This window comes from Helianthus annuus, chromosome 16 (assembly GCF_002127325.2).
Source record: "Helianthus annuus cultivar XRQ/B chromosome 16, HanXRQr2.0-SUNRISE, whole genome shotgun sequence".
Taxonomy (NCBI): domain Eukaryota; kingdom Viridiplantae; phylum Streptophyta; class Magnoliopsida; order Asterales; family Asteraceae; genus Helianthus; species Helianthus annuus.
In genome coordinates, this window is record NC_035448.2 from 167,694,387 (window position 1) to 167,710,881 (window position 16,495).

Consider the following 16,495-nt stretch of genomic DNA (forward strand, 5'->3'; position numbering starts at 1 on the left):
ATGTTTAAATGTGCTCATATCCAACATGAATGAGATTATACAAGTTAACAGTTATGCCGAAACGATGTTACTCTACATGCTCAAACCAAAGTTTCCAACGCAATTAAAGTGCCTATCCCAAGAGTCTAGCGGGATGGTTAACATGTTTAACTTAACAATACCCAAAAGAATAGCGGGCGGGGCGTTACAACCTATAGCGTTATAATTGTTAAGGTAGGCTTGTACGAAGTTAATGAGCATATAATCATGAAGTGTTTACATTAGCATCACATGTATAACAAGAATCAAACATTTCATGCGTAATTTGGATAGAGTGTGAATAAATAAAGTTTAACGTGTTTGTGAATTTGAATATGAATACAAGTTGCACCTAAAAGTGTTAAAAAGGAAAATGGGATCATGTATACTCACCTTGGTTGCGTTTAGAGATTTCTTGGAACAACGCACAAGTAATGAAGTAATGATGGGGAATTCCACGAGAACGAACACAAAAGTTATCCTAAAATAATATATAACGAACTTGTTATTACTTAATTAGATTTATTACTCTTTTAGATTTATAAATAAATCGTTTATTATTTTGGTGTTTATTATAAATTAGGAATATTTTATAAACTTTATGATTTATAAGGATTTGAAAGAAAAGGATTTTAAATGAATATAATAGTTTTATTACTTGGTATAATTGTGTTTTAGTGGTTTTATCAAAAGGGGAAGAATAAAATAAATAAGGATAATAATAATAAAACTGTTAAACATGAGGGTTATATTTAAAAAAAAATCTAAAATTAAAACACAAAAAAAAATAAAAAAACCAAAAACCGTCCGGAAGCGTACTAGCCCGGACTAGAACTCGGAACTTCCTGTCCAAGTGCACACAGCTCGACCAAATGGGCTATGTGTCTAACCCATTACAATATGTATTTTAATTAAACTTAAACTGTTGCTGAAATGTTTTATATATTGGTTTATAATAAAAAAAAAAGAGTAAACCTTGTCCTAACCCGGTCTCGAACCCGAGATCATATGTATTTAAACGACAACAACTAACTGGGCTGTTGAGTCATTTGTTAAAAAAAACATTATGTTATGAAGTTTAAACAGTGACTAGTGACTATCATCTTCTCCATCGAAAGAAACCATACGAAACTTTTTATGTATATAATAAATTAAATTTTTTTCTTTCTTTTTTTTTTCTTGTTTCAACTATGTTATAAATATATATGTATGTATGTATATAAGGGATAATGATGGTAACAACAACCAAACAGTAACATATATAACTTCATGACAGAGATGGTAGATGCCAAAGAAGAAGAAAAGGGCTGGAAGCTAAAGGAATTATACCGAAACGATGGGCGACAGTGAGTTCGTGACGTTGTTCCGATGGACTCCGAGCTCCGGAGATGCTTCTTAGTTCCCGACGTTGTGTTATCGAAACAATGCAGGTGAGAGTGTTTTTCGAGTGGCTGCGAGTGAACTCCGGCGAAGTGCGAAAATATACGAAACGAGTGGCGAAGGTGTGAAGGTGTAGAATAGAGATGATGGTTTCGGTCTTATATTTAGAATCGTCGGCCAATTATATGGTGTAAAAGCTGTTTATTGGTATTATTCATAATTATTAGAAGGAATTAATTAGTTCAACCAAAACTGAGAAAGGGATTGCGGAAGGTTCGGTTCAGTCTTCGGCAAATGAAACGAACAGGACATTTAGAATTAATAAAGGACCTTTAGATTACTTGAATACTCATGATAACATTATATATATATATATATATATATATTTAACCTTCTATTTATAACCCAAATATTATACAGATTCTTTATAAATTCTATTCATTTTATAAAATTGTTTTTAAACAACCTTTTATTTTACTTTATTTTATTTAAAAAAAAAACTCCAAGACTAAGAGTTTTGTGTATATATATTTCACTAAAATAATCAAAGAAAAGATAAATTCGCTATTCTATTTATTTGTTTAGGATCCGGTTTCCAAGTCGGGTTTCGAGGATCCATTTTTTACGAATGTTACATAACATGGCTATATTTGACTGGTTATGATGTTTATATGTGAAATTTAATGTGTTGGTAAAATTAAATTTTGATAAAAGTTATGTTGGCAACTGTAAGATAAACGCTTATCGCGTAACGATTAAAATGTGAAACGAACGTCGGCGACCACCCGATCAGTGTTAAAATCCTAAAAATAATCTGTTATGGTTAGAATAATAATTTTAATCATATCTGTGTGGAAAAATAATTTAAAACGCTAAGAAACTCTATTTTTCGAGTTTGAGCGCGTACTGCGCAATACTGCGCAAATTAAATAAAATACTGTCAACACAGACAGTCAAGGCAACTGGTAACTGTTTCAGTAATAATTTTAAGTGATTATTTTTATAGAATGATAAAAATAATTTAAAACGCACTAAAACGGGTTTAAAACACTAAATAAAATACCCGGTATCCAGTAAAATACCTGTTTTTGTATCTAATTTACATATGTATGTATATATATATATATATATAAGATTTATGTGTGTATTAGGACAGAGAGTGGACAAGGTGGCGGCCTTGGAGGCCACCTCTCACTTGGTTTTGCCACTTGTTAGATCTTGGAATTGGTAGTGATGATTAACCTTGATATCACATTCAACTATACATTTAATCCAAGACACAATCCTTTAAAATTCATCTCTCTCTTCCCTCTTGAACCTCACGGACGAACACCCCCACATACACAAACTTTCAAAAATTTTAACTCATTCCATGAAGATTCAAGGGCCTTTCAAGGTGATTTCAAGCTAAAAAGGGTGTTTGGAAGTGATTTCAAGCAAGAACAACCTACATATTCCCATCTATTCTCTAAAACCCATCTAAAATCTTGAAGGTATAACCTTGTTTTTAAATCATGTTCTTGATTCATAATGATGATGGAGATGTTAGAGGGTTTCTCTTGTTCTTGAGGTTAATCACAAACTTGAAACTTAAAACAAATGGGTTTTTGAATGAAATAAAAATGGATGTATATATATATATGTATGTGTGGCCGTGAGTGTGTGTGTGGGTGTAGATGATTGTGTTTTTGATTTTTATTAAAGGATTCTTGAGTTACATGATTTCTTGAAAAGTAGGATGCATGTAAGAATCAATATGTGTCATAAAAGAATTTTCTAAAGGTGATTCAAGATTTGAAAGTGACTTGATGAAAAGTGAACTTTTGGAAGTTCATATGTGTATATGTATTTCGTGTATATGTATTTCGTGTATATGTATATATATGTATGCATGCATGTAAAAACTTGTCATATATTCATAAATGTGTAGGATACTTGCATTTATGAATGAATGATTGAATGATCATGATGATTACATGTTGTGTTTTGTAAGAACATGATACTAATGTGTTCTTGAGTATGATTTATGTGACTTACACAAAAACTGCACTAATCTGATTATAACCACTATTTTAATCTGTAAATAACATGTATTATGTTAAAATATCAAGTCTTTTCGTGTTGGGATGGTTATGGTAACGTTTAACGCAATACTATGCGTTAAAACGGTCAAAAATTGACTTTTCGAGTGATTTTTGTAAAACTGATTTAGATCAGTAAATAAACTGATGTTTTAGTTTAAAAACAAGTATTTTAACTAATCTTAAGTTACTTGGTTGGTCATACGTGACTTCCGACCCCCGAAAACGTTACCGAATCGCTAAAATACGCATTTTTCAACACGCACAAGTATGGGTAAAATTTTGGGTAAATCATATGAGTTAAATGTGTTATGCAATTTAAACATAAAAAGGTGAAAGTATGTTAAGTTTTAACATGATTTTAAAGAGTGGATTATGCATGTATATATTTGTACGTTTTGTGCGATAGAAACGGTAAAAATTACGTTAAATGTGTAACTTGTTTGTCGAGCATGAAATTTGATACATATGAGATGTTTTATGTATATTTGCTTTAAAAATGACAAAATAGATAAGTTAACAAGATTTCGCGTATTACGGTGTTAAATTATATGAACGTTTATGTATATATATTACGACGTGCAAATCGTAGATATATTGCGTGTAAACGGGAATGTTAACGGATTTACACAATTAGGGTCACCAATAAAATCGTTCAAGTCACAAAATCATAAATATATATATATGGACTCATATATATATTAATGTGCCAACATAATAAAAAATGATAACTTTTCGAGAAAATCTCAAAGTTATTTGATGATTCTAAGAAACGGAGAAACTTAGGATTTTTGTGTGTTATGTATATTGATTTAGAATCGTTCCTATATTAGGACGTGTAGAAAATCAATCTCTGGGATTGCGCTATTAAAAATACGCACCCAAAGGCGAGTTTCACTAAACCCCTCTTTTTACTGTTTTGTATACATTTTGGGGGTAGAACACGTCATTAAAAGGGTTTAAGAATGTTTTTGAAATAAAACATATAATTTAATATAAAATATATATTTTCGTTGAAAATATATGAAATTTCATAAGTCATACGTTTCGAAGTAAAAACGTTTTTGATGAATAAATGTTGGACATTGGGATGATACGGTATTCCCTAGGCGAAACATGACCGTATAGTTGGGACGGATGCCGGCTTGGGTCTCGATTGATGTAGATCCAGGGGATGAGTACAACATCGTGTATTAAATTGTCATATTAGTAGGATATATATATATATATTGTACGTGAGGCAGACATCATATTGTCCTTCAAGAGGACCCCGCGCCCATGATGTCGTTTAATCATTTAAGTATTGCACGCGAGGAATTGTTGGTAGATCTATCGGGTTGACAACCCCGTCGTGACCGGTCACCCCGTGTCAAGTAAAATGACGAATTGATATTCTGTTTATTGTCTAGCTTTGATTATCCCTGCATGGTTAATATATAGTTCGTATTATCTAGCTAACATACGAGTCTGAAAGTTGACGCAATAATTTAATATACAAAACTTGGGCAATATATTACAGTTGTCGAATTGATGAACCGACGGAAGGCCCATGGATTTTATTAAGGAAGTAAAATTGACTTTCTTAAATTTATATGGATGTTTTCAAATAAACACCTAATGAGAAAGTTTTCCTTGGAATGAATTTGTTTGTAAGTGAAATGTGAACTCACCTTCCTTTTTGTTGACACTTGATTTTAACGTGTTCTACAGGTACTTGAGTTCGGCTTCGGGAATTCATGGCGTATCTTGTGTCTGATGATGCATGTCGTTTCGTTTAAATATGTTGGACATCTTTTAAACTTTCTGGGACGTTTGTAATAAGATCCACGAGGATCAAAACAACTTAACTTATGTGGTTGTGTCGTGACCTTTAAAATGTAATGTTTAACATCTATGTTTTAAAATATGTCAAAATGTCCAACAAAAGAGTGCATTGTCCGACACGGTATAAATGGGCACCAACTTCCGTCACCACTACGTTTTATATTCCGCTGCGACGTTTTTCGGGTGTGACAGAAGTTTGTATCAGAGCCATTGGTTGTTAGCGAACTAGATGTTTTCGGAGGAAAACACTAGACTTCAACCGGAGAATTTTGAAATATAAGTCCCAAATTCTCGAAGCCAAGAATTTTAAATAAACATAGACAAATTGTATCATGTATGAAAATCCTTATGTGTTTATGTGCATACGTGATTTTCTGTTTATTTTGGGCCTTGTGTGTTACTATTCATGTTGATCACATACTTACTTGTACGGTTATATATGTGTCACAGATGTCGCACGAGCACGAGGTCATAGAGATCAATGACTCAAGTAGCAAGCCAGACTTCGAGACTTCACCCAGATCCATTTTACTAGAGACACCTATCACGATCCCACAGATGGTTGGTATGGCTGAGTTTGCTTCATCATTCCATGTCGACCCTGCTTTCGCTAGCCAGGTAGACCCCCGATATGCTTTCAGAAGCAACAGTGGATTGATGATAACGATGACGCTCCTCTCTCGATTCACGAGATGGGACAATCATCTGGCACAGTACCAGTTATCGATGACGTGATCAGAGATGTCCCTGTTATTGGAGGACCTTTTAGTATTGCACCAGCAGTGGATGCCACTATTGTCACAGCTCGACCATTAGAGCCGTCTGTTGCTCCACCTACTACTATGATCGAGCCTTTTGCTGAGGTCCCTCCACGTGTTTTGTCATAGTCATCTTTACCTGTCATTGAGTCACGCGCATCTTCTACACATTTATTAGTATATTATCACCGCGGGAAGAGAGTTAGGCCTGCTGGAGAGGTTGCTTCTACATCACGAGTTGAGACTGCATCTGCTTCTAAGAAGCAGAAAGGGGTTTGGGTGGATCGATGTTGTCATTGTGACCGACAATTTGCTACCATGCGTGAAGAACTGGAAACGACTAAGGGTAAACTGAAGGACCTCGAGGGGCAAATCGATTGGTACAATGAGTTGAAGGAATTAGATGACAGTGCGATGGATCAGATGCATTGGAGGATAGTGGATCTGGAGGAGTTGGTTAGGAAGATGCTAGATTTCATAGGAATGAAGCTTTAGATGTTTGGTTTGTTTGTGGTTGTTTGTTTTTGGTTGTTTGTTTTTGGTTGTTGTAACTGGATAATCTTTTGGTGCTTTTCTTTTGGGGGCCTGCGTGCCGATGATATTTTGTGATATTAGGTATAAATTCTGTGAAAACTTGTTTTCGGTGTCGATGTAGACATGCCAAGGATGGATGTGATGTATTGAAAAACAAGTTTGTTAATTTCTTTGATAATATCAGATGATTAACTTTTGGTTTAAAAATTTTCTCATTAATATGTGGATATTATACATGTGCAATGTTTGGTCCACTAATATTTAATGATTGAATTATTTTTATTTTGGTTATCGTCTCATGTGATTATTATTGTTGTAAATAATAGAAACGACGAAAATGCCGCCAAAAGCGAGACAGAATACTGGACTACCTGCCACACCAGAAGAGTTGGCACGACTCGTAACCCAACACGTTAATACTACCTTGGAACAGCGTGATGCTAACCAGAATGATGGCTAGAAACGTGAATGCGGTACTCCCGGGTAGGATCTTGGTGGGACACAGATTGGAAACCCTTCAGGTAAAATAATGATCGGAAAGTTTTGGTTGTTCATCTGTTATGATCTCATTGGAACGTATTCCTGATTTCCATTAACTGTATGAACAGTGCACCGGATCGTACACAAAACAATCCAGGGTTGTAGCCCAAGATCATTTACTGGTGTCCTATGCAATGATGTGACATCCATATGCGTGATCGAGCTGTCAAAATGAGTTGGTTATCCGAGTGTTTCAGCGATCTGAACCTGGAATTGGAGATTCGAAGAAGCGCAAACCTGAGAGCTCCAAGAGGACCCCTGAAGTTGAGAGTAGGAAGAAACGTAACTTGGAGAAAGTGAGTGTAGCTAACCCTAAAGAGTCAGGAAAGGGTAAAGTCAGTGATGGATAAGAGAAGTGCGCCAGATGTAGTCTAACCGGACATGTGACTTCCCAGTGTTACTCTAAGAGTATATTGGATGGAATTGCGCTCGAAGGATGCTTTGCATGTGGTGAGCAAGGACACTACAAGAGGGAATGCCTGAAATCGAAAGGATGGGACGTTAATAGCAATTCTGTTGGGAAAAGTATCGGGAAGGCAAGTGAGAGTCCTGCTACTTTTACTGGTATATTTCAAATCAAAAGCCAATCTATGTTCATACTTTTAATACCGAAGCTGACTTGAGTTTTGTTCAAAAAACTTTGAACCATTTTTGTGTTCATCAACAAGCTAAGTATAAAGTGCCCGATAGAACTAATAGTTGGTAAATTGATAGAAACTAGCGAGGTCGTTCGCGGTTATAATGATTAGTTAGGCGATTGTAGTTAAGAGATTGATTTGTTTTCAGTGGAGTTGAGAAGCTTTGACAAAGATGCACGAATGAATTCACTTTCTGAGAATGAAGTGGGGACAATCGGACCAGCTACTGATCATCGCCTTGGTAAGCTATTACCTCACCAACTAGCTAATCAGACGCGAGCCCCGCCCGAAGAAGCTAGTTGGAATATCTCATCCTGACGACGGTAGAAAGGTGGAAGTTGTTCGCGAAGTCGACCGAGTTGAGTGTTGAGTGTTGATAGTCGAGAGATGCCAGTGTTGTGAGGATGCTTGAGTTGTTGCGAAAGAGCTATCATGCGTTTTTAGTGGATGTGATGAATGCGAAAACCGAATGTAGGAACGTCGGAGAGATTTCAATCAATCGCAACTATCCGGAAGTCTTCCTAAAAAGACATACCTGGATCTCCTCTGCGAGAAGGATCGAATTTCGAATCGATCTGACTCCTGGTACTACGCCCGATTGCACAAACTTCTTATAGATTAAGCACCTCCTAAAATGATAGAAATGATGAGATAGTTTTAAGAGCTTTTTGGACAAGGGTTTCATTCGATTGAGCTTTTTGCCTTAAGATGCATCTGCTTTGTTGGGAGAAAGAAGGATGGATTCTTCAGAATATGTGATGATTTTTGAAAGCTGAACAAGTTGATTTTCAAGAATCGGTACCCTTTTACCGAAGAATAACGATTTGTTCAATCAGGCTACCGGGACACAGCTGCTACACGAGGAATCGATCTACGACTGGGGTATCATCAGTTGAAGGTTGCTACAAAGAAATTTCGAGGACTTCTTTTCAAACGTAATATGGCCATTACAAAATATTAGTCATGCCCTTTGATTTATTTAATGTGCCAATTAAGTTCATAAATATCGTGAATAGGGTATGGAAACCCTAATCGGGTAAATTCGTGATAATAGTTATCGACGACATGTTTATCTATACATGAACCAAAGAGAATTATAAGTAACGTTTGAAGTTAACTACGGAATTGGAAAGGATGATGAAAGTATGCTTATAGATCAGTTGAGATTGGAAAGCGTGTATGATGGATTTAGAAGGAAGTTAAGATAACTCACATGCCCTTGGCAGAGTATCTTACAACAATAATTAACACGCTAATATTTAGGTTGCTCAGTTTGAAGTCTCGCATGGATGAAGAGTTGATCGTCACTTCTTGGAGCTAACATGACAAAGGACAATTAACCAAACCTTAGTTTATCCAGGAAAACCAGCTACAGGATTTGCCTAGATCGAGGGAAGGTTAAAGGTCGCTAATTAGTCAACAGAAGAATTACATGGACAATTGAAGATCTAGTTCTGTTAAAGGAGTTATAGTGAGAGAGATGCTATAGGGTTTAGCAGAGGAAAGAAAAGCTGAACCACATTGACTTGGTCCTTTCGAGAGCTCATCTTGAGTTGGATCTGTCGCATATGGGCTCAAGCTACCATCAGAATTGAGTGGTGTACATGATGTACTATTTGGATGCAGTCGAAGAAGTGTATAATGGATAATACACTGATTTTGCTCTTTGTAGAAATTTATTTGGGAGATAAATGGAGGATTATCGAAGCATCGTAGAAGCAGCGTGTATAGCTAGAAGAGTTATGTTATTAACCGGAGAGGCGATATCAGCATTCTAGTAGTATCTGCGATTTATAGGTCGTGTAAACGATGGATACCTGAAATGAGTGCAAGAAGAGGAGAGAACGAGTTTATGAGATTTGATTCTTTCGAGAGCCCATCTCGAGTTGAATTAATCATGCGTGAACTCGGACTACTTCAGGATTAGAGTAATGTATATGTAAATATGTGTATGATAAACCCGAATGGTGGGACCATGACATGAATCTTCTTGATTAAGAGCCTGTGAATGTTGGACCCTGAAGAGGGTGGAGAGCGTTGAGACGTGAGTTTAGGAATCGAGGATATGTGTAATATAGGTCTACGAGGATTCTTCGCATGAATCGGGATGAGACGAAGTGTGTAGATTGCTCAAAACGTCATAACACTATGTGACAATAATTAATTTAAATTCAAATTTCATTTCAAAACTAAATGTCATACATAATTCAAAAGGAAATAACAACTTTGTTTCATAACATAACATAACAAACAAAATGATAGATTAATCTAGGTGTGTATCTAGCCCACCCTAAACTTGTTTCATGAATCATCCATATTTCAAAAATCAACCTGCAACATGTATTAAAATAGAGTTTCAATGCAAAAGCAAAGAGCGAGTATACAAGTTTGTTTACATAGCATAATAGAATAAAAACTCATATCCAACATGAACATAACAAAATAGTTTTCAACGTGCTAGTTTACGTAGTCCAAGTGATAGCCCAAGTTTCCCAATGCGTTTAAAGTACCTAACCCAAAGTTTAACGGGAGGTTGATATGTCTCCTCCTAACAATACCCCAAAGACTAACGGGGAGGTGCATTACTCCTATAGCGCTACTATTGTTAAGGCGGAACTACACACAAGAATTAAACGTTCACATTGCACAAAAAGTCTCAAGATTCACAAGTTTCATGTTTCATGTTTAAATGGATAGAGTAAGTTTCAAATAAGTTTCAAGTGTCGTGTGCGTTTAATATAGAATACATGTTGCACCCAAAGTGTTAAAAGTAGAAATGGGTTCGAGTATACTCACGGTTTACAAGTGGTGACTTGAAGTTCCGAGAGCAAGTTTGTAGATGAGTTAGTTTGGAGCACCTTGTCCTTCTACACAAGGAAACGTAGGTGTGTGAGTTTGGCGTATACGGAAGATTATAGATTCGGAGTTTAAAATATAAAGAAAGTAACATAGGTGAAAATAATCATCTTGTACACATAACTCTTGTTCTTGACACTATTGAAACTCAAAAGAGTTGGTATGATTTCATGGATTCTAAGATCCATTAGAGTCGTAACAAGGGCATGGTCATAGATGATGTAACGTCCACTTAACAAATAACTATTAAGTCATCATCAAGTCTTAGTTACTTAGATGTATACGTATAGAATAACTTAGATATTATATAGTTTTACAAGTCTTAAGATTCAAGCATGAGGTAGGAGATTAATGTCTCCATTTAGGTACCTCTTTGTGTCATAGAATACATACATGAGGTAGGAAGAACAAACTTCCATTTAGGCACCTCTATTGTTCACCACTACACTTGTTGTTATAAACGACAAGGAGGGTCATGAACATACAAGTATCAAGGTATAAACAACAACTAATCTATAGTAAAACATCAAGTAATGAGTGGATTCTTATGAAGGATAGCCCAAGCTAATCCAACCATCACACATACATCAAGCTTCACACTTGAACACTACTTGTGGGTAAAACCCTAATTAAAACAGAAAGTTTATGAGGTTTTAACCTCTGATTTAGATGTCTCAACCATGTTTTTAAGCTTAACCAACCATGAGAGGGGTTGTAAGCATTAGGACATTGGTTTGAGATGTGTTTCACACAAGTTAGATGAAGTTTGCATAAGTTTGAAACAAAACAGAAAGTTTTAGTCCATTTTAGGGCAAATCCAAGCCTGATTCTTCCAAGGAAAAACCAAGGATTCAAACCCAAGGAAATAACAAAGCAATAGGAAGAAGAACCAAGTGATTTGGTTGAGAAATGAGCAAGTTACATTCACTTTTGTAAGTCTTCACGAATCTGTCCAAAACTCAGATTCTCAGCTGATTAGAGAGTAGTTTAGTGAAGATTAGAGAGTTTTGAAAGTGTCAAATGGGTTGGAGAAGGTGGGTATTTATAATGGAGGAGTTAGAAGGTGATTGGAGGTGATTAGAGGTGGATTAAAGGTGATTGGGTGGTTTAGGTTAATGGGATTTCGTGCACAATCAGCTCAAGAAAACACATTCTGCCGAAACAAGGGTGTCGCGTGACGCCTAGCACCCTCGCGTCGCGCGGCGGGTGTGGTTGTCCGACTTTTGTTTTTGTTACTCTTTAGCCCCTGAAGTTTGTAATTGATCCCTTTAGGTGCATATTTGATAGTTTAGGGACTTGTTTTGATGTAAAAGCATAGATTAAGGTGTAATTAAGCATGATGATCATACCCGACGTATAATTAAGCGTATAAGTTTCATAATCAAGTATTGTTTACGTTCAAAATACGTTTAATGCACAAGTTTCATGTATTTACAAGTTTAGTACATAGTTTCCAAGAATCACGAATAAGTATCAATCGTTCCATAAAAGTGAATGTTTGAGCATATAAAAAGTGTGTATAACATATTTGTATCAGAATACGAGTTTCATTAATGATCCAAGTCTCGGTTTGATAGTGGTTACAAAGAAAGGAACAAATACAAGAATACAAGGTTTCCAAAAATAGAAATACGAACAAAGCTTTCTATAAATGGAAAGTACAAAAGAGCCGGGCGTTACAGTCTCCCCTCCTTTAGGAAATTTCGTCCCGAAATTTAGGAAGACGTAGTGAAAAGATGAGGTCTCGTCAAGGATAATCGAATATAATGCGTTTGTGAGTTGTCTAAGGTTGTAACAGGTCTAAATGGTCTGTAAAACACTGAATTTCTCATGGCACGTTTTACGAGAGTTTGGTACATGGTGAAAACACTTATATATAGGAAGTACCAGCGGCGTATCCATCATGTTTTGACCATGTGACGTCCGTTTCGTATCCGGTGTCATGTTACGTTCCGTGTCTTACCATACACAATAGTACACTCTATGGTTCTCATACGACTATCACTATAATCCCGTGTGCACCCGCGATTACATTGATCGTCACATGATCCGCATAACTTGTACTAGTTGTGTATGAATTAAGGTATAAATAAATTCTAAAAATAAGATTGCGTGCATAGAGGCATAGCATATAAGCACGCTTGTGTTTCAAATAGTATAACAACGTAAGCGAATCCCTCGGGTTTCGCCCGCGTATAGTGCGAAAGTATAAATTTTGTGTAAAAAACATGAGTCTAGTATAAGTTTAAATAAAACGCATGCCAGGGGTATGAGTAAAAGTATGAGTATATATGTGAGTACAATTTTGAGCATAAACGAATGAGCGTGAGCATAAACGTAAATCGTATAAATGAGAGTATATATATAAGTATGAGTCTATCATAAATTGTATAAATGCAAGTATAACTATGAATTTAAGTACGAACATAATTGTATTGGTATGAGGAAAATATATGGATGTGAATATAAGTTTAAGCATAGTTGTATAGGTACAGGTACAAGTAGGATATATGAGTATAAACACGAATATGAATATTAGCGCAACGTAATTGTGAGTGTAAGTATAATTGTATTACATGAATATAAACTTAGATATAAGTGTAGTGTAAATGTATAATTTGGGAACACGAGTATAATATAAAACGTATGGATATAGATATGATTATGAAAATTAACATAAATGTGTAAATATAAATATAGGTGTAGACATAAGGTGTAGAAATACGAATATGGATATGAGTGTAATACGTAATGATTTTGTTTATGATATGAATCGTAATATACGAATTTAAACATGAAAAGAAAGGCCAAGAAGTTTTGAGTATGAAGGTAAAATGAGTGTATAGGTGAAATTGTCGTGAGATATAAACTAAAGCACGTAAAATGATATATAATTATAGTTGTTTGAGCAAGCGGGAAATTTAATTAAAATCAAAATAGATTGAGTTGACATGAAATATAGAATCTAGTTCATAAAGAGAGTATAAAATATCTATTGGTTATGTGTGTTATACTTTGTGAAAGAAAGGAAATGCTACTCTTGTTTTAAAAAAAGAAAATTTACATACGTTGAGGTTGGTTGGTTCTTATGAAGTTTCCTTGCCCACACATTTTAAATTAAATTGACGTATTGAATAATGGTTGAAAAGGTTCTAGAAGTAAATAAGTTTGCATCGTTTTAAATGATCTTGGCATTAAAGAAGAAAGTCGAATTTTAGACATTTTTGTGACAACGTTGATACGTAAGAAAAGGATTTTTGGTATATGATCTTAGTGATTGTTGAAAAAGCGTTTTTAAAACATTTTACTGATTTTGAAAGAAATTTTTGTAAATGATTGAATAACATTGGTAGTATTTTATAGGTGTGCGGGAAAAAGTTGGTTTGCTTCCTAATTGCAAATAGAAGATCTCTAGTTTAAGGATATAAGATGAGCCTTTCTCAATAGTTACGTTGAATACAAAATTTCGTGGGCAATGGTTTATTAAACCAACTAGGTTGTAAATTTTGAAAATCGAGAAATAAGCGTTTATGGTAAAGGTTAAGAATTTCGTGTGTGTGAGCTATATATAAAAAAAAAATATATATATTGTAGGATAAGGAATTCGTTCATATAAACAATGTATGCTGAAATAAATAGAGATTTGCCTAATGATAAACGATTTAGATATAAACGTGATCATGTTTACGTAATATAGTCTATTAAGGAAAATATTGGTAACGATCACCTAAGTAAGGGAATCACCCCTAACACGTTGGCGAGGCCGTTGTAAGATGAGAAAAGAAACGGAGTTAGTCGTCAATGTAAGGAAATCATTCCCACTTTGATGATATGTCTCCATTTATTGTTACAAGGGGTATAAATAAGATTATGTGAAATCATGCATGTAAATAACGTATAAATGTACGACGAAGTATTTGTACGATATATGCGTAGAAAATGAAATCTCAAAAAAATAATTCGAATTCGAAAAGAGGGAATAGGTGAGACTTGGTCATAATGTTTGTTTGAGAAAATGAAATTGATCACATAGCATAAAGGGTCACATAGCATAAAGATTCAAGTTGATTTGCATAGTATAAAAGTTTAAACGTCTCATATAGCATAATCATGAATTCCACATAACATAACATGAGTAAATGAAAGCATTGTAAATTTAGTTTGTTCACGAGGGATTATTATTGTTTGTGATTGCGATAACGTGCGAAATGATTAAAACGACATTTCGAAATGAAAGAACGTTCAAGTATAAAATCACATATAAATTGAGTTACATAAAAGAGAGGCTCAATAAAACATAGGATTGTTTCGGGTAGAGAAACGTCGACAATTCCAAAGTGGGTCGAAAGTCCTTTCGATTTAGAGATATTGTGCTTTGGCCTATAAGTAAGATACTCTCGTCGAGAAGCGATTAACGGTATCTTACCCTTCCGGTTATTACACATCTCTAAATGATTGGAACATTCGGGACTTTGGCGAGAATAAAAATCAAGGAATGGGACTTAATCGACAAGATGCGGGTTTCACCCCTAACTTGACGATTTCGTACCCTAAATGTGGTTGGTACTTGTCGGCCAAAATAAAATTTGACACTTTGACAAGGGTCCACTAGAGTTGAAATGGAAATTACCATTAAGTTGTGGATGTCACTCATAGCTTAATGGTGAAATTTCGTGCAAAAATAGATTAAAGGTAGAGTGAGAGTCGTTTACCAAATTGTGGGTTTCACGCCTATTTTGGTAAAGTTGTCTCGTTGATGTTACAAGAGTGTAAAATAGCATAAGTGTATTCGTGTTAGCCTTAGGAAAGGCGCATAAGTTTAATAACAAGAAGTGTAGCTAGGAAGCATGTAAGGTAGAGTACAAATGTTTTAAACAACAAATAAGAGACAAAGTTCCTAAAACTATAGACTAGGGCAAAAGCATGGCAATTTTCCTAATTCCCTATAGTTATGGCTCTGATACCAATCTGTCACACCCCAACCGATGGCGGAAACATCGGGATGAGACGAAGTGTGTAGATTGCTCAAAACGTCATAACACTATGTGACAATAATTAATTTAAATTCAAATTTCATTTCAAAACTAAATGTCATACATAATTCAAAAGGAAATAACAACTTTGTTTCATAACATAACATAACAAACAAAATGATAGATTAATCTAGGTGTGTATCTAGCCCACCCTAAACTTGTTTCATGAATCATCCATACTTCAAAAATCAACCTGCAACATATATTAAAATAGAGTTTCAATGCAAAAGCAAAGAGCGAGTATACAAGTTTGTTTACATAGCATAATAGAATAAAAACTCATATCCAACATGAACATAACAAAATAGTTTTCAACGTGCTAGTTTACGTAGTCCAAGTGATAGCCCAAGTTTCCCAATGCGTTTAAAGTACCTAACCCAAAGTTTAACGGGAGGTTGATATGTCTCCTCCTAACAATACCCCAAAGACTAACGGGGAGGTGCATTACTCCTATAGCGCTACTATTGTTAAGGCGGAACTACACACAAGAATTAAACGTTCACATTGCACAAAAAGTCTCAAGATTCACAAGTTTCATGTTTCATGTTTAAATGGATAGAGTAAGTTTCAAATAAGTTTCAAGTGTCGTGTGCGTTTAATATAGAATACATGTTGCACCCAAAGTGTTAAAAGTAGAAATGGGTTTGAGTATACTCACGGTTTACAAGTGGTGACTTGAAGTTCCGAGAGCAAGTTTGTAGATGAGTTAGTTTGGAGCACCTTGTCCTTCTACACAAGGAAACGTAGGTGTGTGAGTTTGGCGTATACGGAAGATTATAGATTCGGAGTTTAAAATATAAAGAAAGTAACATAGGTGAAAATAATCATCTTGT